Source organism: Mycteria americana, chromosome 9 (genome assembly GCF_035582795.1).
Source record: "Mycteria americana isolate JAX WOST 10 ecotype Jacksonville Zoo and Gardens chromosome 9, USCA_MyAme_1.0, whole genome shotgun sequence".
In the NCBI taxonomy this organism is placed as follows: domain Eukaryota; kingdom Metazoa; phylum Chordata; class Aves; order Ciconiiformes; family Ciconiidae; genus Mycteria; species Mycteria americana.
The window spans coordinates 30,990,355-31,004,608 of record NC_134373.1 but is presented as its reverse complement, the minus strand read 5'-3'; the positions used below and the strand labels follow the sequence as shown (position 1 = coordinate 31,004,608).

At 48.0% G+C, this 14,254-nt stretch overlaps 1 protein-coding gene across 6 annotated transcripts in view; it reads left to right on the top strand.

The window, feature by feature from the left end:
* Positions 1–4,306: 4,306 nt before the first annotated feature.
* Positions 4,307–14,254, top strand: part of CLASP1 (cytoplasmic linker associated protein 1) — a 186,514-nt gene continuing 176,566 nt past the window's right edge. For 5 of the 6 annotated variants that reach the window (XM_075512487.1, XM_075512486.1, XM_075512482.1 and 2 more), the window contains exon 1: positions 4,470–4,625. The gene's annotated coding sequence lies outside the window, so the exon portion shown is untranslated. Of the gene's footprint in view, positions 4,377–4,469; positions 4,626–14,254 lie in introns of those variants that run through there. The other variant, XM_075512483.1, reaches the window with a different exon arrangement.

Sequence of the window (14,254 nt, the reverse complement as noted above, 5' to 3'; positions counted from 1 at the left end):
GGAGGGGAGCGTCACAGGACACACAAAAGAAGGTAGGGCTGCTGAGATAGCAGGGCGGATTAGAGGGACAAAGAACACAGATCTGTAGGAAACCAGGCATCATTAGTGCTGCTGCTCATGGAACAATTTGGTTATCTTAAAAATATAGGCATAAACTGTTATAAAAGTCTCTGCAGGGAGCCAAGGAAATAGTCATGTAATAACAGGAAAAAACCAAAACATTAGAGCTGATTAAATGACAGAGAAATTTATTTCTGTGCAGAGACTCTACATGTTTTATAACAAAAATGTGAAGGAAGTACATAAAGACTGTGTCCGCAGTCTGTCTGCTAATTTCACAGTGAGGAAGCTTTGAAGTTTCATGCAGTTGTCACCTGAAGTCTTGCAACAAAAGAGAAAAGAAAAATTATATTTTCTGTGCAAGTTTTATTTACGAGGGGGGGGAAAAGTACTTAAAACCCAAGCCAACTGCATCTCTCAGCATTTCTTTATGAAGCTTTAGACTGCCAAACAGTGACCCTAAAATTGCCAGAAGTAAGAATCTATGAAAAAAAGGCCAAATACCCAATTATATCAGAAGGCAGTATTGAGAGATTTCCAAGGCAAAGGCCTCTTTATTCTAATACTGAAGAGAATGAATTCACAGGAGATGTGTGATACACAAATACTGATTTCTTACTAAAGCTAAATGAAATATTGCTTATCATAATTCAGTTAACTTAGAACTATTTGATCAATTTTTATCTCATTTTCTTGCTCAAAATGGAATGTGATAGTATTTTAGGTAACATGGGGGAACTATCTAGAGTCTTCAAGAAAACTTTTGCCTATAGTTCTAACAGATTCAGCTGAACTGGAACGATCGGTGTTTTATTAATGTACCAACGATCCTACCCTGTCATCAGCTGCTGTTAGGAGACTGCAAAACGAGAGAAGGGCAAACGACTGGAGTCCTGGTTGCAGAACTGCTCAGCTGGGGAGGGAGAGCACGCAGCACAGGGGCTGACCCTTCTCTGAGAGCACACGGGTAGTAATGTGGGGACTGGAAAGCCAAGGTAGGTGAAGCAGAGCCACTGTGCCTCTGCTGTGGGTAGTACTTAGCCAGTTAGGGCTCTCATGAGATTAGCTGCTGCCTGAGGGGTGAGAACCAAGGTAATTTCTAAAGCTGTTTTGTAATCACCTTCTTGCAGTTTACACATCCTTTTAAGCACTAATATCCCCAGCTTTCTCTTGACATCTGTGCAGCCTGTTCCACTTTTCACATTCAACGTATGCTGATTCCTTCATGCAAAGCAGCAGTTATGTATTGCTCTGGAACCTGATGGTGGGAAAGAACAAATTAGCAAATTTAGTATTATTTGGAGGGTGCTTGCCAAAAGCCATTCCTGTGCCAAAACTGTGAGCCATGAAAAAAGGCATTATTATTTCAAGAAGGAAAATTTCAAGACTGAAAAGGAACCATTTCTTCTACATACAGTTCTTCCATATGAACTGTTTTGATGGCTCAGACTACATACTTGCTGGAAACTGCAGTTACACCACCTTATGGAGGTCAACTGCTTTCTGCAGCGCAGAGCGTGAGGACAGCTGGGGGTGTTTGAGGTGAAATGAAGGTTCCTGACAACCAACACGAGAGAAGCAGTCATAAGCCTGGGGAAGAAGATGGTCAGACATGTCTTGGTAAAGAGCCTATGCACAGAGCGTTTGTTTCCTATTTTCACCTCGGTCATATGGTAGGAGCACGGCAACTCATTCCATTTAAGAGAAAGAATTAGTTGCTTTTCAATGCAGCTTTTTAACTAAGAGTGCACAAAACACTCTTCCTCAATAGGGAATCATTAAAGGGGGGGGGCTATGCACTGACACGGAGCTTCAGGCTTCTTTCCACACGACAGCGCTCAGCCCCCAAGCTCTCTCTGCCCAATATCAGGAATTCCTCTCGGAACATTTAACCTTCTCACAAGTTGGGCCCTCCAGCCAGGAGCACTGTACTCCTTGAAGCCTTCTGCTGAGGCGCATCAGTCGGGACTCGGTTTTTGAGCCTCCCCTTACCCCCCCTACGCCTGGAAAAATGTTCGTCTGCCTTCTCACAGCAAACTGCCCGGCGGCCCTGTCAGCCCCAGTGACTCAAGAGCGGCACAAGAGCGGGCTGTCCCCAGGTGCCGAAAGACAAGCCGGCGGGGAAGAAGACCGGCCTGGCTGTCTAGAGAGCTCTGGCTCGAACTCAGGAAAAAGAGGAGAGTCTATGACCTCTGGAAGAAGGGGCAGGCAACTCAGGAGGACTACAAAGGTGTAGCAAGGCTGTGCAGGGAGAAAATTAGAAGGGCCAAAGCTGAGCTAGAGCTCAATCTGGCTGCTGCTATAAAAGACAACAAAAACCACTTCTTCAAATACATTAGCAGCAAAAGGAGAGCTAAGGAGAATCTCCAGCCCTTAGTAGACGGGGGAGGGAACACAGTGACCAAGGATGAGGAAAAGGCTGAGGTACTTAATGCCTTCTTTGCCTCAGTCTTTAATAGCAGGGCCAATTGTTCTCTGGGTACCCAGCCCCTGGAGTTGGAAGATAGGGACGGGGACCAGAATGGAGCCCCCATGATCCAGGGGGAAATGGTGAGTGACCTGCTGCACCACTTAGACACTCACAAGTCTGTGGGGCCTGATGAGATCCACCCAAGGGTACTGAAGGAGCTGGCAGGTGTGCTCACCAAGCCCCTTTCCATCATTTACCAGCAGTCCTGGCCAGCTGGGGAGGTCCCTGCTGACTGGAGATTAGCAAATGTGACACCCATCTTCAAGCAGGGCCGGAAGGAGGACCTGGGGAACTACAGGCCTGTCAGCCTGACCTCGGTGCCGGGGAAGCTGATGGAGCAGATCATCCTGAGTGCCATCAGACGGCATGTAGAGAATAACCAAGGGATCAAGCCCAGCCAGCATGGGTTCAGGAAAGGCAGGTCCTGCTTGACCAACCTGATCTCCTTCTACAACAAGGTGACCCGCCTAGTGGATGAGGGAAAGGCTGTGGATGTTGTCTATCTAGACTTCAGTAAAGCCTTTGACACGGTTTCCCACAGCATTCTCCTGGAGAAACTGGCTGCTCATGGCTTGGACGGGTGTACTCTTCGCTGGGTAAAGAACTGGCTGGATGGCCGGGCCCAAAGAGTGGTGGTGAATGGAGTTTACTCCAGTTGGTGGCCGGTCACAAGCGGTGTTCCCCAGGGCTCTGTGTTGGGGCCAGTCCTGTTTAATATCGTTATCAATGATCTGGACGAAGGGATTGAGTGCGCCCTCAGTAAGTTTGCAGACGACACCAAGTTGTGTGGGAGTGTTGATCTGCTTGAGGGGAGGAAGGCTCTGCAGAGGGACCTGGACAGGCTGGATCGATGGGCTGGGGCCAATTGTATGAGGTTCAACAAGGCCAAGTGCAAGGTCCTGCACTTGGGCCACAGCAACCCCATGCAACGCTACAGGCTTGGGGAAGAGTGGCTGGAAAGCTGCCTGGCAGAGAAGGACCTGAGGGTGTTGGTTGACAGCCGGCTGAATATGAGCCAGCAGTGTGCCCAGGTGGCCAAAAAAGCCAATGGCATCCTGGCTTGTATCAGAAATAGTGTGGCCAGCAGGACTAGGGCAGTGATTGTCTCCCTGTACTCGGCACTGGTGAGGCCGCACCTCGAATGCTGTGTTCAGTTTTGGGCCCCCCACTACAAGAGAGACATTGAGGTGCTGGAGCGTGTCCAGAGAAGGGCAACGAAGCTGGGGAAGGGTCTGGAGCACAAGTCTGATGAGGAGCGGCTGAGGGAACTGGGGTTGTTTAGCCTGGAGAAAAGGAGGCTGAGGGGAGACCTTATCACTCTCTACAACTACCTGAAAGGAGGTTGTAGAGAGGTGGGGGTCAGTCTCTTCTCCCAGGTAACAAGTGATAGGACGAGAGGAAATGGCCTCAAGTTGCACCAGGGGAGGTTTAGACTGGATATTAGGAAATTTTACTTCACTGAAAGGGTTGTCCAGCATTGGAAGGGGGTGCCCAGGGAAGTGGTTGAGTCGCCTTCCCTGGAGGTATTTAAAGGACGTTTGGATGAGGTGCTTAGGGACATGGTGTAGTGGTGGTCTTGGTAGTGTTAGGTTTACGGTTGGACTCGATGATCTTAAAGGTCTTTTCCAACCTATACGATTCTGTGACTCCCGCCGCGCGGGCGGCGTCGCCATGGCGACCGAGCCCGCCCGTAACGGCCGCGGCGGGCGTGGCGGGGAGGTGCCGCTCTTGCGCGTGCGCACTGCGCACACTGACCTCACCGCCGCCGTGCTGGGGGGCTTCCCCCCAGCTACCATAGAGAACGGCGGGAGGCGCGTTTTCTCTAGCCTTCGCCCCGCACTCTGTGGTACGTGGTGGGGAGGAGTGTGTACGCGCACCCCTGCGCGCATGCGTGCTGCTGGCCCGGGAGCCTTCTAGAGGCGCGGGGCGGTGACGCGCCGGCGTGGAGAGGGTGCGGGTGGCGCGTGCGCGCTGGCTCCCATTCTTCCCGTGGCAGCGGGGCGGGCGCAGCCATGCAGGGCAGCGGGCGCCGCCGCCGGCACTGAGCGCCGTCCGGCCCCCGCCCCGCCGCCGCCTCCCGCGCCGTGCCCGACAGGTAACGCCTGCGCCGGCACCGCGCCGGGCGGGGAGGGCCGCTGCGCCGGGGGTGGGGGGAGGGAAGTAAGCGCGGCCGGGGGCTTTGTGTGGTGCCGCCGCTGGGTGACGGCGGGGAGCGCGGCCGTGAGGGGAGGGGAGCGGGGCGGGGTGGGCGCCGCCGGGGCCGTCCCGACCGCAGCACCGGGCCGGAGCGCAGCCCCGGGTCGCCGAGCGGTGTGGTTTGTTGCAGGGCAGGCGGAGGGCGGTCTGGCGGCGTAACGGCCGCAGCGGGAGCCGGGGGTTGCGGGGGCTGCTGGGGCCTAACGGCTGGCGCGGAGGCGCCCCTCGTCCTCCCCGCCCCTGGGGGCCGCTGGGCGCGGGCAGCCCGCAGGAGCCGCTGAGGCTGTGGGGGTCAGCGAGCCGCGGGGGCGGCCGGCCCCGGCTCCCGCAGGGTGCAGCAGCGGTGCGGGCTCCTCTGCGGGCACAGCCTGAGGCCGCGCCGCCCGGCGGGAGCGGGGCCGCCGAGCACCGGCTGTGCGGGAGCGGGAGCAGCAGCGCGGGGCCAGCTCTGCGGCGGGAGAGGCGGCGGTGCTCGGGCCGTCGGGGGGCAGAGGCCTTGTGCGAGGGTCCCCGCTGGTGCAAGCGCTTGTTTAGCGAAGGAGGTGAAGTGCAGCTGTGTTGCGTTCGCTCGGCAGTGCGGGATTATGATAACATCTTGAGGCTGCTGTATTTTTAAAACCATCTTGTGATTTGGGTGGATTCAGCTCTTGTACTTTGTCCCTTTGTGCACGTGTCATGTTTTACTTCATTTATTTCTATCAAAGTCTTTAATGCAAGTTGGAAGAGGACTGGGAGTTTGCACCTGTACAAAGAGGTGGTTCGATCATTAGACAAATCCTGCAAAAATGCTTCGGAGAGATGCTGGGTCTGAGTAAATAAAATGTAGTTATTTGTCAGCATGTTTATACAGGCCTGTGTGGGCTATGCTTGAGGTATTTTCAATGTATGTGTCTTAAGATATCTGAGGAAGGGAAAGCTGCCCCCTTCCCCACCCCCCTGCACAGCTCCTTGAGAAAGGTGGGAAACTGAGGCAGGGTGACAAGCTCAAGGTTGTATGGGAAGCCTGTGGTGGAGTGGAGCAGACACTTCCCAGGTGTGAGGGTTGTTCTGACCAGTAGATCTCTCTGTCCCTTGCAGACTTACTTCATAAGTCAGCATTTAGTAAAGGAGACAAGGGTTAAGCAAAGAAGTGCCGAGCCGGTGTTGGTAGGGCAGAGATGAGGTCTCCTCTCCCAGTGCTTGTGCCAGCATCTCTGGCAAATACACTGGAGTCCATTTTGCTGCTTAGTATTGCAGACTGTTTCTCTGCATCTTTTGAGCAGTTGCATCTCTGTCGCATGTTCCTCTTGATGCCACCTGGTTGCTGTTGAAGACAAACCAAAGTATTGTGGCTTGATACCTGATGATGCAAATGCAGCATTTAGATCAGTAGTTCCCAAATTAGATCTTGCAAAGGCATTAGAAGTGCGAGTGTTTGCTTCTGTGTGGGATTCTGAACTGGATTTAAGAGAGGCTGCAACTGGAGAGTGGGCTGCAGCTGGATATGTTTGAGAACTTCCAATAGTGGTGAGCTTTCGCTAGAGCCTGGAGCAAAGGACTACACCGCATGCAGGATGGAACCACAGTACTGTCATGTTCAGAGTCTTCCGTATCATGGCAGTGTAGCTTGCTGGGTGGAACAAGGCTGGGTGCTGCAGTCCTGGGCTTGGCAAAGTCCAGCTTTTCCTTGTTTTCTCTGTTGAACCCTGTCAGTTAGTGGGACTGAAGCCTGGAAGTTACAAAAGGGACAGAGTAATAACTAACTCTGTCACCATGGGTGATCCTCTCTGTATTTCATAGTCACACTTGTCTCATTTTTTAAAAAATTGCTGCCAACATAAATGGAATTTTTTTCCACACTGATGCCTGCAACATTCCTGTGAAGTCCTTGAAATCGATCAGACAGCTTCAAAAGTTTCTGTTTCAAGAAAAAAAATGCCATGAAGTTAAACACCTTGGCCTTCCTTCACTTGGCTGATAACATACAGTGCTAGAAGTGAGACAGCAGCATGCTTGTGAGTTGGAAATGTTTCTCTAGTTCATGTGATGTTCCCTAGAGGGATAATTGCCGAGAGCGCCTACAATCGAATGAGCTAGTCCTCCAGTCATCTTTGAAGTTCTGTAGGAATCTTAAATCTGAGCTACAACTTAAGTATTATGAAAACCAGATATTTAAACAGCAAAACTCAAACTGAAATGATTTATCTGTTTCTCCCGTGTGTTAGTCAATCCCTCAGGCTATGCCTATCCATCAGGCAGTTTGGTCAGGGCTGTTGGTTGTTAGAGGATGAGAGCTGACAGCAAGTCTGACTGCTTCTATAATGAGTTACAACATGAGGAGTTAGATCTTGCCCTCAACATCCTTTGTGTTAGGGGCAGGTCATGCTGTGTTATAAGAAGTGTGAAAGAGGCTGGACATGAAATGTTCAGATGGATAAAGTAATGACCTCATCTGCATGCACCTGCCCATTTCAACACACAGGCAGATTTTTGTGAGAGTACTGTGGCTTTGAAGCTTGTGGACTGCCATTATGGGTACCCTTCTGGCCTCAGATGACTTTGGATCTGGCTCGTGTCACCCTGAGTCTCTCATTATCTTGGGCCTTGCCTAGACTAGGGCTGGAACTCTCAGTGTGCCTCTGGATCGGGCTTGCTGCTGTTAATGCCTCCTCCGCTGGCAATTGTAATTGAAGCTCCCTCCTGGATTCTGACAGTGCACCTTCGAACAGCGCTTGCCAGTGCATTAAAAAAAAATGCTGGCAAGTATATAAAGGTCTCTCAGCTGAGTGAATAAAATAGACTGGTTTTGTCTATTAATTTGTTCAGACTGTGATTTTAGTAAATTATAAGCAGCCTGACTGAGGAAAGGGGTTTGTTTCCTTCCTTGATGAAGGGTTGATGTTTGTGGCAGTCTTGTGCAGAACAGCCTTGGCTTTACCCTGCTATGTAATTCTGTACACTTCATGTTGCTCTTTGCTCAGTTTCTTCATTTTCATCAACCTATGTGGGGTTGAAGTTTGTGTTGTGTGTTTCTTTAGAGCTTATTCCGTGTTTTGGATACTGTCTATTGGACCAACCTGTTACCAGTCTTCAAAGCTATCTGAAAGCCTGATATAAGCAAGTTAAGAGCTTTGTGCAGCAGGGTACTGAAGAGCTAAACACAGGCGAGTTCCGTGGCATTCTGTGCTGCTCTAGTGTCTGGCTCTGTCATAAGCATGAGATATCACTTTCTCCTCTCTTTGGCAGCACTAGTACTCTTGCACACACCAAAAAACCCCAAACTCAAATGAATTGGATGGAGTTGTAACTGTTCAAGTTATAGGAGGGCAACAAATGGGTTTTGTGGTTTGAGGGGCTGCAGGTGCTCTCCAAGAGATTTGATCTTAATTCATGGTTAGTGTTTGAATTTATCTGGTTTCCTGTTCTGTCGCTTAATCAAATCTCTGCATGTTTGGCTCCGCAAGGAGGGAGATGTCCATTCTGCATCTAGAAATAGTATGCCAAGTAGGAACAGCAAAATCATTAGAAAAGCATCATCATCAATAGTTCATTGGAAATGAGTGGGCAGATTTAAAAATCTCTGATTTGTTTCCCCCACCAGCAAAATAATAGGCTAAACAGCCTGACCAGGCCAGTCCCTGGTGCAGTGTTTGTGTTTCAGGTCTAAGCTCGGGCCCTCTCTTTACACTTTGCTTGTAGATACTTTAGATTCCAAGATATTTCAGAAAGACAAACTGAACCAACAATGATTTGCCAAGGCAAAGGTCTGATCAAAATGGAGTCAGATTCTGACCCGTGTTTCACAGTGATGCTGAGCAGAAGAGAGGAATCGCAGGTATGTGTGTCTGCCTGTTACATTGCAGGTGGTTTCTTAGCCTAGCAGTCTCTTAACTGCCACTAGAGTTCAGCCCAATTCATGGTATTGTCAAACAAACCCCCTTTCTGCTCCTCATTGTGCTGTGCTCCCTCTGCCCACTGTTCTATAAATCTTAAGCGTAGTGGTGGCTTTCTGCAATCCCTTACTGCCTGTGTTAGGGGATTTCTTCAGCCATCCGCTTATGTGCGGTTGCAGATGCCAGGCTGAATAGAATCTGCTTATGCCTCAGCAGAGGGTAACCCTCCTTCCCCTCCCTGGAGCTAAACTGGTCCTAGGTGCTGGTTAGGTGCTTTCTGTTGGCCCCTGTCAGCAGTTGAACTCCAGCTGCTGCTGGGAGTTCTGTCCTTGGCCAACAGTTTCCATTGAGGGCTGGCAGCCCTGGAGAATAGGGGTAGGCAAAGAGCCCTGTTTTGTCGTGCAGACAAGTTTGTGTTTAGAGTCAGCAGGGAAGAGATGGACATTAGCTGGGAGGCCTGAAGAGAGACCAAGAAAATAAACTTTTCCAAAACTGTTGACTTACGAGCTGCTGCTGTTGCATCCCATAGCCAGTCTGTTATAGGCTCCTACCCAAGTTCCTGCCTTATTCAGTTTCAGGTGTCTGATTGGTTTTCATATCAGCAGCATCTTGGCACGACTTGTTGTCACAAGTGTGCATGTAAGTCATTGTCTTGGAATTGGAGGTGCTTTTGTCTGTGGCTGTACCTGCCTGAGTATCTGCTTACCTGCCTGAGTTTCTTCTATGAATTAACTTATTTGAGGTGTAGACTGCATGGAGTGAGTGTTCTCCTTCTTTACTCCCACATCGCACACATTTTAAGATTGTCTAAAATACACATGTATGTTTGGAGAAAACGATGTGGGGTGCAGAGGGAAGAAATCTTACTGAAAGGTGCTTAGGTGGACACTCAGTTTCCCTTGAGAGCTTGTACCCAAGGTATGATCTTGTGTATTAATTTTCTATTCCAATCTGTCACTTTACTACTAGCACTTGTCTCTCAAGTACCTGCTTCCAGGGTAGTTCTGGCTTGGACTTGTACATAAAAACTTACCTATTTCTTCTGTGTCACTAATCAGTTATACATCTGTAGGGGTAACAAGGTCCTGGAGGATTTGTTGAGTGTGGAATTTATATCAAACCCACTGATCTCTCTAAAACTAGATTATCCTCATCTTGTACCAGTATGTGGTGGTGTGGGTTTTTTCTTTCGACAAGGTGTTATCTTGCCGTCAGTTCCCACTGCCACTGGAGACTTGCTTTGCAGTGGCTCTGGGAAAGGCACTGACTTTCTACCCTATTCCTGCCTGTAAAATAGGAGGTTCTTTGTATTCTTCCACCTTTTTCTTCAACTGATGTACATTGAGATGCTTCCCATCTTCAGGACTGGCTAAATTAGTGATCTTAGCCTAAGGGACTTAATCTATTGCAATTCAAATAGAGATTACGAGATTCAGATGTGTGCTGTGAAGTCACTTGTCCTGCTAGTGATCTGGCAAGTGGTGGGCCACCTGCTCTAATTCTCTGTAGTGTTCTACTTCCAAACCTTGCTAAGCATTTTACCCATGTGAGGCTACAGGTGAAAGTCTCCTCTTTTCCTTTTCTTCCCATGTTTTTCCAGATGATCCAATATTGCTGCTGGATTGTGGAGGAGAGGGTTAGGATGTTACTCTGGAAAGCTTTGTCCTGCACTCATAGCTGCAGTAGCAAGGGGGCTGGACACCACCTCTGTTCTTCTGGGTTGCATCATCATGGCCCCTTGGGGGACCTTGTACACCCTTGGCTCTGACACCTTGCAGACCTGGAAGTCTTAGAGAGCCAGTGCAGTATGGTTTTCTGGCCAGGGTCCCACAGGTGTCAGAGCTGGAGTCTACAAGCTCTAAGGTAAGGTTAGATCCCCAGAATGAGAGAGAGAAAGGACATTTTTGTACATACAAACCCAAAACTTAGGTACTGTTCACAGGGTAAAGTGTCACGAGGATAATTCCTCCCCCTCCCTGCGCTGTGGTCCAGTAGGCCCCTAATAAACTGCTGTAGTGTGATACCTTGGAACCATGAACTGAGATGCCTACAAGAGGGAGTCACACAGAGCAGCTCCTAACATTATTAGATTTTGATCTGCATCTTGGGACTCAAACTGTTAAAAAGGAAGGAGACCTTGAAAGCTCATTCTAGATTTGTCCTTGGTCTCAGACAAAGTTAAAACCAAACTAATTTCGGAGAAGGGTTGTATTAGGAAAACAAAGGATGCTAAAACTCATCTAATTTTCTACCCTACTCTTGAACGGTTACTCCCACTCTGCAAAGTGGTTCCATTAGTGTAGGGTATTGGGGTCACATTGAAGTGACCTGCAAGTTGTCATGATTTGCTGCAGCTTCATTACTGTGGACGTTTTTTGAAGATTGATGTCTCGCTGAAATTGGTAGCTCTGTATGAGGTGTTCAGTTACGGAGGGAGCAATGCAAACCTTTAGTGAAGGCATAAGAATTCCTGTTATCTGAAGCTTAACTCTCATCTTACCCAGGGTAGGGTAATACAACTTTCACAGCTAGCATCTGTCCTAGAAGGATTGTGTGGGGGCTGGAAGGCCTTAGTTAGCTTAAGTCCTGGAAATCTTTTAGCTGTCTTCATTCTAGATATCTGCCTCAGTTTTCCTGATGGCAGTGAAGTTGTGCCCTGGTGTGGATTGGTTACTGTCTGTACTTTAAACATGAACCCTTAATAGACTCCAAGCAAGTTTGCAGAACAGCTAATATTTAGCAGAGTCCTAGCAAGCCTTCAGCCACACATGGTTCTCGTGAAGGTGAACAGCCCGCAACAGCGGGGAGTTTTACAAATGCTTCCTTAGTGTGGGTGGGTGCTGTGGGAGGAGGAAGAAACCCTCTGTTGAAGACCTAATAACACATTCAGCAAAGAAGCTGCATCCACACAGGCAGTGCTTTGCTTATCAGCAAGGTTGTACTGGCAAATACTAGAGGTGTGGTGGCTACTCTGAAGACAGTTAAAGTTACTGTATAGGGAGAGTGGAAGGAGTCTCTGCATGAAGTGCAGTCAGAGGCACTTAGTACATTGAGATAAGCACACTGGGCTGTCCTGTCAGCTAATTAGAAAAGCATGAGTTGTCAGGCTGGAAACCATCTTTGGATTAGGGGGAGGCTCAACTACAAGGCAACACTAATTACTGATTTAAAACAATCACAGTGATTGTGTAATATTCCTGGGCACTAAAGAAACATTATTGTCTACTTATGGAGATAGGCGAACAAAAGAGAGAGCCCATCTGTCACTTGCTGGGTGGGTGTCTCCTGCAAACTGCCTTTGGCTCCAGAAAAAGGTTACTTTCTTCTTCAAGTAGGACACTTGATGTTTTATTTGCCACCTCATTCTCTCAGGGGGTTTGAACAACTCAGAATACTTTGAGCTTAGAGACTGTCAGTACAGCTGCTTTGTCCACTGCTACTTGCACATCGAGGGAAGAGTAGGTTTGAGTGCTTAGTGAGTGTCATACTTTGTAAAGGCCTGATACCAAATCCCCTCTGGGCAGGGGATAGCTGTACCTCTTGAAGCAAAAATAGAGGACAAAGAGTGGACAGAGGGCTGAGAGTTTCCACCCTTCATGCAGAGCTGCAGTTTGACACTGCCTTGCTGGTGAGATCTCCATTTGGTCTTCGCAGTACATGATTTCTAGGTGCTGTTCCGATTGCTCTGAACTTCTTGCCCAGTGGGGCTTGGCTGGCAAACCCAATAGTTAAGTATTTACACTGCCCACCTTCCAGTAGCGGTGAACTACTGCAGGTTTGATGCCTAGTAGCTTTTATACTTGAAAAATTGCTGTATTTGGCTAGGGTGAAGATCTCCTGAAGGAGGAGTTCTTTGTTGTGGAAAGTCAAGGTTCAAGGAAGTGTCTGTCTAATGTACCTTGAACTAATTTTAAACTGAAGTTTGTATGCAGTTAGGTCCTGAGACCTGTGAAGGAGGAGACTTGTTGGTACAACTGTGTTGCTGTGTTATTTCTACAACTGCTGGGCTATAGCTAACCATGTACAAAAAAAAAAAAGACACCAAAGAAGTGTTGTCATGTTTAGAAGTTGTTTACAAGTTAAGCTTACTGGCTGGAAGTAGGTACAGAGATACCTTCAGGAAGGTGACTAGAAAGACCTGCTTATTGAGTGGCACTGGCTCTTGCCAGTGATCGTGAGTGGCAACAATATTTTGCAAGTCTCTCTGCAAGCTTGTGTCTTGAGACAAAGATGATAACTCAACCTAATGACTAGAGCAGGAGAGAGTGGGGTATAATTTTGAAAGTTGAATAGCTATGTTGGAAGAGCTTCCAAGTATAGACAAGCCCCCAGGAGAGTGGCATTGCATTCTTTACATGCTTCAGGTTTCCTTCCTCATTGCAAGAGGAAGAAGATTTAAGATTTCTTGTAAAGTTATCCTAAGATAAAGTCTTACTTGAGAATTGCAAATAATGCAGTTTTACTCAGTCCGGGGTCAGTGGGGTTCTCCTAAGCATGGAAAAAAGTTCATTGGCTTATGTACCTGGTTTAGTGTTGCCACAGCATCTTAGGTAACAAGTATTTCTTTATTACTATTTGGATTGACTTATTCTATGTGCTGAGCCAGTTGCTTTGCAGTGAACTGTACCAGCTTTTATGGTGTTATGGTGGTAGTATCTAGGCTGAGTAACTTTAGGCTGTTCAGTCTTTGTCAGCTTTCTCCTTTAAATTCATCTTTTTTTGAGCTCCAAGCTGGCATTAAACTTAAACCTCTTTAGTGGCTTTCTGCTGGATAGCTCTTGATGGAAAATGTAGGTGTTACTGGCAGAGGCTTTGACTAAGAACATAGTTTTAATGGCTTATTAGTGAAAGAGGAAACTTTGTTTTTGCAGTGACAGAGTTGAGGTGGTGGGGAGAATAGTTATTTCTCTTGAGTTATCTTGTCTACATGTTGACAGTGTGTCAGACGTAGCCTAGCCTGTCTCTTCAAGTGCAAACTGCAAGCCTAGTAGGACTGGAGAAAACCCTTGCTTTGGAGGCTATATTTGCAACCCTCCTCAAAACTTGGAGGAGCTCCAAACACAGGACCTGTGCCACTGAGTTGTTAGTTTTGACTTCTGCATGACTGTGCCTCTATGGGAAGAGGTTGTACTCAAAATCCTGGTCCTAAATTGTTTGTATCTTGTAACATTGGCTACCTGAAACCCATGGTATTTAAAGTCTGCAGGAACAGAAGTGGACCACTGGGGCTGAGGCTGTGGACTTGTGTTTTCCAAAGCTTGTTATATGGGGAGCATCTGCCCAGTTGATTTCAAACTTGATGGGATATAGCAGCCATATCCTTCATTGTCTGGGAGGTTAATTTTTTGTTAGCTTATGTCTTGGTTTTCTCAGGTGGTATTTTTTCCTCTTCCTCCTGTGAGGAAGAGCGGGAGTCAGACTTCCTAACATGTGTGGAAAAAGCTTTTTTTTTCCTTGTTTTTTTTTTTTTTTTTTTTAAGTGCAACTTAAACACCTGTTGGCTGGTAGATGCAAGCCAGCCTTGAGCCTTCCCTCTTGGGTTACTATTACTGTTTTCCCCCGGATTCAAAGTATTTCTGGCTCTTCTCCCCTGTATGCATTTGATGGTGGTGCCATAATGTATTGTGGATCTTCTTTAGACTATAATCCTCATGAT